The sequence below is a fragment of the Motacilla alba genome, chromosome 2 (genome assembly GCF_015832195.1).
Source record: "Motacilla alba alba isolate MOTALB_02 chromosome 2, Motacilla_alba_V1.0_pri, whole genome shotgun sequence".
Classification (NCBI taxonomy): Eukaryota; Metazoa; Chordata; class Aves; order Passeriformes; family Motacillidae; genus Motacilla; species Motacilla alba.
Window position 1 is genome coordinate 12,378,407 of NC_052017.1, and position 9,129 is coordinate 12,387,535.

A 9,129-nucleotide genomic window follows, 5' to 3' on the forward strand; every position below is an offset into this window, starting at 1 on the left:
AGCTTAGTGAGGTCTAATCGACCTAGGTGTTTATCCAGATTTTTCGGACAGATTTTCCGGACAGACTTTTCAGGCTTGCCTAATGCCATGCTACTAACTTCTTTTAACCCTTCTTTGGTCAAGCTATGCCACATAGTCTCCCTGGTGATTTTTAATATTACATGCCATGAGTAATGCCTTCAGAAAGACAGAAATGGGATCAAGGCCTCACACCATGGAAGATGGAAAGGAGGACAGAGAAGGAAGATCTCCCCTTTTCATCATGTCACCTCAGCCCCTCGCCAGCAGCACAGTGGGACACTGTGGTGACATCCAAATGACCAGGCCCACGCAGGCAGGACAATCCTCTCTGGTATGAAACCACCAGAATCTAAACTGGGTCACACATCACAGGAGCACTGTGACCCTAATGGTCTCCCAGTTCTACCATATAGGAAGGATAACTGGAGGCTTTAAAGACTGCAGTCAGCAAAACAAACTATGGCTAATTAGAGTGCCAGGGGCTGGATGCTTCTAACCCTGATTCCCCATGGAAATCTCTCATGGATTCACAGGGCTTTGTTGTGATTGTACGTCTGTACCACAAAATTGTTGGAGATAACTGTTTCAGCATACTCGTTCAAAGACACGAGACCTATAATTTTACACCAAATTGGCTCTAATTGCCAGCAAAAGCACTGCCTGTGCTGAGGCATTCTCTAAGGACTCGTCTTCACTGCACAGAAACTCAGACCCTCCCACTGTCCACAAAGTAAAACCCTCTGACCTAGGGCTTTAAATATGGACTAATTTATCTGGCTAGGATTACCTGCTGAGAAAACCATTGAGCACTAATGATGTGTCCTTTCCTCTTCCCAGCACTGAAAAGCAGGCTGGGGAGCGTGGGGCCAGATTCCAAGTGGAATGGGTAGAATGAAAGAAGTGGAGGGAGTTGTCTACAAAGCCACAGGGAGAAATTAAGATAATGGAGAGAGGCACCAGAATACAAGCTGCTGGTAGAAGTCGCTGAGAGGAAACTATTCTGAGGCACCAAAAGTTAGATTTGCAGTTTTAAAATAACTTTTCCAACTGCAGGGGAAGAACAGCCCACTGGTCAGACCATTAAAAAATCTGGATTCAAGTAGCTGTTCTGTCACAGATTTTCCTGAGGCAGTTGGTTGGATTCTTTTATGCCTTAGAGACACAAAATGTAGCTTCATTGCCTTTTTTCACTCATCTGCAAAATTGGGAAGTAGTTCTTCACTACTTCACAGAAAACACTAAAGACTTCAAATTGCTCTAACTTTATGTAATAGGAGCTGTAGAAGCACCTAGTCCAACATGTTTTTTTGGTTTTTTTTTCCTTACTAATAAATATAATTTTTAAAAAAAAAACTGCTTCTCCATTTCCTATTGATGAATTTCCAAAGAGAAGAGACCTCAGTGCTCATTAATACCTGCAGTGTACAAGTTTTAGTCATCAACAGTTTGTTCTCAAGTGAAACTGTAATAATATGAAATTATTTATTAATATAAGGAAATTACAGAAACTTCTTTTAAAATTGGGTTGTACACCTAAAGCTCAGATTCTGGAAGTAAGAAATTGCTGATGACAGAACATGCTGCTCTTCATGGCAGCTTCCCAGTTCTGCCTTCCCAATGTCAGCTACTGAGGGTCACTCTCTTCAAGGTTTTCTAGAATTATCAAGAATTCACAAAAAGAAATGAGAATGATAAGACAATGGCATTATTTATTATTCCTAGTCTTCTTGTGTGAGCACAGAAGGGTCTCAGTTCCAATGAACAGATAAGACAATGAGCAAAGAATCTAAGGATTAATGCAATGTTTGCTTTGGGACAGTCTGAAGTGTCAGAGAAATAAGTGCCACAAAGCAATGGTGTGACTGGGAATATGAAACAATTAAGCACACTGTGTGTTTAGGGTGGGTTGTTTTATTCAAAAAAATTATCATATATCATCCAGGTCACATAAATCCTGATTTCATGTTTCATTTTTGTAGCAGTTTGAAGACTCAGTACAAGTCTGGAAAGAGCACTAGGCTGGGTATTATACTTGAACTGTTGTGAAGCACCAGATAAAAATGTAAATAAAATAATGGAAGAGGTAATTAGTTCTCTGGAAAACCATCTAAACATATGAGTGTGTTTATTTATCAAGAGAGAATAAAACATTATTTTCTGGGATGGAATGAAAAATAATGGCTAATTGAATAATATGTTAAAGTGTCTCTTAAATGAGTGATCCATATGAGGGTTTGCTGAGCATGCAGAACAGAGAGGACAGAATTTCCTGTTTTGGTTTTGCTTGCAGCTACTGGTGTCAGACAATTTCCAATAGTCAGTGGCTGTGTGTTGTTTGACTTGAAGGAGACTTGGATCAGGCCCTAGGCATCTAAATTAATGGGGTACATCAACAGTCAGTTTTGCCCTTGTGCTGTTGGAAAATGGACTATATGCCATTTAACTTTAATAGCTCTGAAGTAGTTTGACAGCCTCAGATGAAAAAGAAGTACATAAATGCGGAGACAAAAGTATGAAGTGGAAACTTAGTCAGGATTTCTAATTTCTTTGTACTACTGATCATTTCTATCAGGCAACTGGGGACACATTATGTCATTCTAAACCACTATTTATCTTTGCATGACTATGAAAATGACAATCCTTAAGGTAATTTATTTATAATAAAACATTAATTAATGTTTCTTTCTTCTAGATGGCCTTATTCTCCAAGTACCATTTCTATATTATGTCTACAAGGAAATTGGGAATAAATGACAAAAAGTCAGAGTTTTCACTCGTTTTTCACCCCTAAACAAAACTGAGACAAGGAAACAGCAGAATTCTAAGTTTATTTCACTTTTCAAGAAACCCTCAACTGATTTCCAGTAAAAAACAATTATTACATATCTAAAAGGACAGGAGTCGTAGCATGGCCAGTTGTAGAAGAAACAACGTTCTTGATTCTGCATCTCTTATTCTGCACATCTTGATATTAGGCAAGATGACACATCTTCCCAGAAATCCATAGGCTGGAGACCAGATTAGTTACTAAGGCAGCCAATACTTCATGCCCTGGAAGGAAATTCTGCACTCCCTGGGAGTACATTTCTTGAGTCAGGTATAGGTCTGTTTCCTCAGTTTCAGCTTCAAGTGCATCCTAAAACACTGCAAGTGCTAGCTGGGAACACAAGGTTTTTCTCCTCAAGATATAAAAAATGTGCACTCTTAGCTAAGGTGGTGGGACCCTGTCCTTCCTCCCAGAATCAATCCCTGAAATTAATCCCTGAAACAAGACATTATGACCATACCCCACTCATTTTTCTTTCACTTGGATTCCTTGCCTTTCATCTTCACAGACTACCCAGAAATGCAGGATCAGATTTTACTGGTAATTCCCTGATATTAATCACACTTAGTTTAAGATCAGGATCTGTCTGTGCTACAGCACAGAACTAAACTTCAGACCCTGAGATCCAGGCCAGCCTGGACAGGCTGGATCAGTGGGCCAAGGCAACTGTACGAGGTTAAACAAGATGAAATGATGGGTCCTACACCTGGGTAACAACAACACCAGGCAGGGGGAAGAGTGGTTGAAAAACTGCCCAGCAGAGAAGCTCTTGGTTGTGCTGGTTGACAGCCAGAAAAACATGAGCTGCAGTGTGCCCAAAAAGTGGCCAAAAAGGTCAGTGGCATCTTGTCTTGTACCAGCAGGACCTGGCTTGTGGTCAGCAGGACCAGGGCAGTGATGGTGCCCCTGTACACAGCACTGGTGAGGCCACACCCTAAGCCCTGTGTTCAGTTTTGGGCTCTCCTGAGGAGCTGGGGCGTGTCCAGAGAATAGCAATGAAGCTGGTGAAGGGTCTCAAACATAAATCCAACTTCAGGGGAGCTGAAGTTGTTCAGCCTGGAGAAAAGGAGGCTGATGGGAGACACTGCCATTCTCTACAACTCCTTGAGAGGAGGTTGCAGAAAGGTGAGGTAAGCAAGCAGTGGTAGGACAAGCGAAGATGGACTCAAGTTGTGTTTAGGGACATTCAAGGATGATATTAGGAAAAACATTTTTACTAAAAGGCTGGCTCAGTATTGCAACAGGCTTCCCAGGGAAGTGGGAGGGTCACTATCTCTGGAACTCAGAACAAGTCAAACCTATCAAAAGCCAAGTAGACGTGGCACTTCTTGATGTGGCTGTGTTGACATGGTGGTATTTGAACAAAGCTTGAACTTGATGATCTTAGAGATCTATGAGGTGCATTGGAATTTGTGTAAGTGTGGAATTATAAAATATATTTCCACCTGATCTTAATCCATATAGAGTCTTTCTGTGTATGCTCTGAGTATTTTTATTAGCATAGAAGTTAAATTATCGATTACTCAAGAATATCCCAAATTATTTTTAGTTTTACCTACCTACAAATTTTTAACAACCTGTGAATTACTACTGATCACGTAGACATTGACTTTTAAAAGCTGCATTTATATGAAGTAATTTCTAAGTGTTATTTTATACAACCACAAGGAATTTGGAAAAAGAAATCCTTATCATGAACATTTTCCTTTTCTATTTCCCCCTGCTTAACCCACTGGACTGCAGAGAAGATTACCCCCTTAACAGAAAGAAAAAGCGTATGTCAACCTGCCTCACCTACAGAGCCTTCAGGCAAAATGCATCACTTTTTGGGACTGTCAAGGATTGAATAAATCAGAGATAAGTGGGTTAAAATGTCAGCACCCACTGGGACCAAAATAAACCTACCATATTTTTTCATCCAAATGAAATCCTATCTGCAGTACTACCAGCACTTCATTCATTCATTCATTCTGGAAGACAACTTAAAATTCTTAATAATTTTTTTTTTTATTTTAAAAAAAGGAAAAATCCCACAAAAATAGTTAGGGTTTTTTTCCCTTCTTATTGTAATAAGCCTGTGAAAGTCATCTTGTGCAAAAGGTCAGATAAGCGTGATGTGAAAGATGGTGCTAAAAGGCTTTCAAACTTTGTTTATTAATAGGTATAACCTTTTCACCTCTGCTACATCTGTCACTGCTAGGTTAAATATCATTCATCTTACTGGTCACCTGACTTCTTGTTATGAGTAGAGGGAAGTGCCACAAAAAAACACTGAACAGTCACAAATCCATTATAAAAAATGTAAGAAAAGAATTGCCTGAGCTCTTCTAATAAAACATAACCTAACATGGAGTAACTGAAGACACTGAGGGTAGCCCCTGGTCTTAAAAGCATTCACTAGGCCATTGATCATTGAAGACAACATGCAGTGACCTCACACAAACACAATGTAAACTCCCAAACTCATTGATGGCATTCCTAGCACTCTGTCTGAATTTATATTGCCTCTCTGTAAACTGTTTGACATAAGCAGTGAAAGATGGAAACAGAAAAAGGCCTCCTCACTATGATGAGCATAGCACCAAATGCAGCTGGATGCCAGTGAATTAACTTGTAGCTTACTTTGATGTTCAAAGAAGTCTCAGGCCAAAATGTGTGTTAATGGAATTTTCATAAGATTCTTGGGAGTGTATTTTTCCTTCTGGATAGTCCAAAAATATGCGAGAACATAAAAACTACCTGAGTCTATTTTGAGGAGATGAAGAAAAGAAATGGAAAAAAACATACTGTGTTGTTATCCATTTTTCAGAAAGACTGGTACGGCTCTGTTAGTCAAATCACACACTCAGAAAGGCATGTGCGTGTATATATGTGTCTCTCCTTTCTCTTTCCTTCCTTCCTTCCTTCCTTCCTTCCTTCCTTCCTTCCTTCCTTCCTTCCGTTTCATTTGAGCACCAAGCACAAGCACAGGAACTTAAATATTTTTACACTTACTTTCACTAAGTGTGCAGAAAACACTACATTAATGTATCTGTTTTATACTCTAAAATGATATAAATTAATTGTAAGGCAAATGCCAAAATGTGAATACACAGAACTAGAGTAGGAAGCTGAAGAAAGCAGTAGAATTGTAATAGTCAGCATATTAACTGTTTAAAAAATTGTGGTGTTCTTTTGAAAAAGTTTGAATGTTTGATAGTTTAATGTTTAGGTTTAATGCTCGATATTTAAAATATCAAAGTTCAGATTATTGTGGATGGAAAGCTCGAGGACTTTTGTTTTCATTTCTGGGTTTTTTTTAAGAAGAGTGCTGCAAATTTTGTAGAGAATTTATTATTGATATGTAGATATTGTACTCCTGCAATGAGTAAGTGGACAGGAAGCAGATGCTACTGGAAAATTCTCCCTTCTCTTTTTAAGCCATCCATAATAGTAACAGGTAAATTCTTTCCCTGTACTCAAAAGAAGGAATAAATCAAAGACAAATAACTACATGAAAGACAGAGAGGGATATTTACACGGGCATACAGTGACATGACAAGGGGGAGCAGTTTCAAACTGAGACTGGGTGTAGATTAGATAGTGGAAAAAAATTCTTTAATGTGAGGGTGGTGAGGAACAGGTTGCCCAGAGAAATTATGGTTGCTGCATCCCTGGAAGTGTTCACAGCCAAGTTGGGTGGGACTTGGAACAATCTGGTGAAGGGGGGTTCTGTCCATGACAGGGAGTTGGAACCAGAAGATCTTTAAGGTCCCTTCCAACCCAGGCCATTCTGTGATACTCTGGTTCTAAGACACAGTTCTATGATTGAAGTTTTGTCTGAATGTGGTTTTCATCCTGCATCTAAAATGGCATTGTATCTTTCCTGGGAGCTGATTGCAAAGCTGCATCACAGCTCATTGCTAATCAGCTGCGAGACCCTACTAATTGAGGATTGCTAGCTTAGAATGCTGCCATTGTGCACACTACAAGGACATCTCAAGACTTTGCACAATTCCAACTGAAGTGTCAAAATAGAGCCGAACAGCAAAGCATATCATTGCCTTCCTGTACAGTAAAAATTAAAAAATCCAGAAGCATCCCAAGCTTACATGTTCTCAGCAAAGTTGCTGCCTTTAAGTCATGAGAAAATACCAAGTTTTGTATTTCCACTCACTACAGAAAAACACAGATATAAGGAACTGTGAGAAACACATCTGGCAAGCACAGTCATATCTATGAGAACTGCTACAACAGCAAGTACATGTAGAGTATTGACTTATAATTTGTGGGCATGTAGGGCACTGAGTCCAAATCCCTCTTGCAGTTTCATATTATTGTTGTCTCCTTTTTCACCTGTCACCTGAGAGCTCAGTCTCAAGCCTGAAGCTGACAGGAGTGGCTGTTAGTGGACCTTGAGTAACCCATGTGCTGCAGAGTGTGATGCCACCCACTTCTTCCAGAACCTCTTCTCTTCCAAATATCAACCTTTTAAAAATCTATCTGGTCTATTTTAACTACATTTTCACACCCTGTATGTCCTATTCTCCACTCATCCTGGGAACTCTAGTCATCACATGTTCTTAGTCATCTGTGAAGTGCAAATGGCAAGAATGTCTCATTGGGCTAGCTCATCTCCTTTAGCCCTTTCCTTTTTTTGATTTTTATAAACTAATGAGCGCATTTTCTCCTGTGCAAGGAAGAAAAAAAAAAAGGAATGCTGAAACAAACGAGGTGAACATTCTTTACAATTGCATTTTCTTCCATTCACTGTAGCTGACCATGTGAGTAGGTCCTGTCTGCAATCACCATATAAACAGCTTTTGGAAAAATAATAGAAATTATTTCAAAATTACTTTGGGATGGAACATTTTCTCTGAAAGTGTTGTCAAGAGATAGGTTTCAAGTACAGCAAGATTCTGAGCCATGAGATTGACAGTGATTAATTGCATCACCAAAACTGGTTAGCCCTCTCAGAGACCTGACTGGGCACACAGACAGCGAGTCTTCCTGGGAGGTGCTTAACTCTGATGTATCTGAAGGCACCAGCTGCTGTCTCTGTAGTGAATCACAGCTTGTATGCATCGCTCTAGCTCTGTTGGAGTAACACACCTTCCATTGGCTGCCTTGCCTCAGCCCCCCTCCTGGTGCTGTTCCCTCTCCTAGAGAAATCAGTAACACCTTGTATGCGCCTCTGCCCTCAGTTCTTGCCTTAGCTGGACTGATTGGCTCCATGCACAGAAGGGCTGAGGTTGTAAGGGACCTCTGCATGCCATCTGCTCAACGCTGCTGCTGAAGCAGGAATGCTCAGTTCTCCAGGACCATGTCCAGATAGCTTTTGAAAATCTCCAAGGATGAAGACTCCACAATCTTCTCTCTGGGCAACCTGTACCAGCGCTGAGCCACCCCAAAAATGAAAAAAGTGTTTCCTGATGTTCAAAGGGGACCTTCTACCTGTCTGTGCCCATTCTCTTTTGCCTTGACACTGGGCACCACTGTGCACAGCCTGGCTCCATTCTATTTGCACCATCCCTTCAGATATTTCCTCATATTAATAAGATTTCCCTTGTCTTCTCCTTTCTTCAGAGCAGAAATGGCACGGGCTCCAGCCATCCTTGTAGTGTTCTCCAGAATTTTCATGATTCTCCAGTACTGAAGCCCCACCGGGACGCTACTCCAGAAGCACTCCCACCGGCACAAAGGAAGCTGCCTTTACTTGTAGGCAATTCATGTGTGCAACAAAGCCACAGTCACCCCTTCTCTCACTCTGACAGAAACATCTTTGCTGGCCCTTGTGCCATGTGCGATTCCCACCCGGACTCCCGGTCCTGCCCTGCCCTGCCCACCCCAAGCTCCCACTCTTCCCGGCGCTCGCATCCCTGTGGATGGATAGATGGATGGGTACGGCACCTCCTCACCCCGCTGGGAACGGCGTCAAAACAAAGCTGCGTTGGCCGGGAATCGAACCCGGGTCAACTGCTTGGAAGGCAGCTATGCTCACCACTATACCACCAACGCCGCGGTGATGGCACCTTCCTGCTTGCCTTCCTCCTTCCTTTCGTGCTTCCCTCCGTTCCCAGTTTGCCCACGGGATTTACTGCCTGCCCTCAAGCATAGCAAAGACCAACTGAGGGAGGCAGCCAAGTTTTCTCCACGGCTGCCAAGGCTACTAGAAAATTAGAAGTTTGTTTGCTTGTTTGTTTTTAAACACTGATAAGAAAGTTTTGTTCAGTAAAATGTTTCCAACGTCCTGACTGGTTTAAAAGAAATTCCAAATAGGACTAAAACCTTTGGAAGGGGGA

General features: G+C 41.2%; 1 non-coding gene across 1 annotated transcript; it reads right to left on the minus strand.

Annotated features, from left to right (window-relative positions):
- Positions 1-8,773: 8,773 nt before the first annotated feature.
- On the minus strand, positions 8,774-8,845 carry TRNAG-UCC. Its single transcript has one exon. It is a non-coding gene; the product is annotated as a tRNA-Gly (tRNA).
- Between the last annotated feature and the right edge of the window lie 284 nt (positions 8,846-9,129).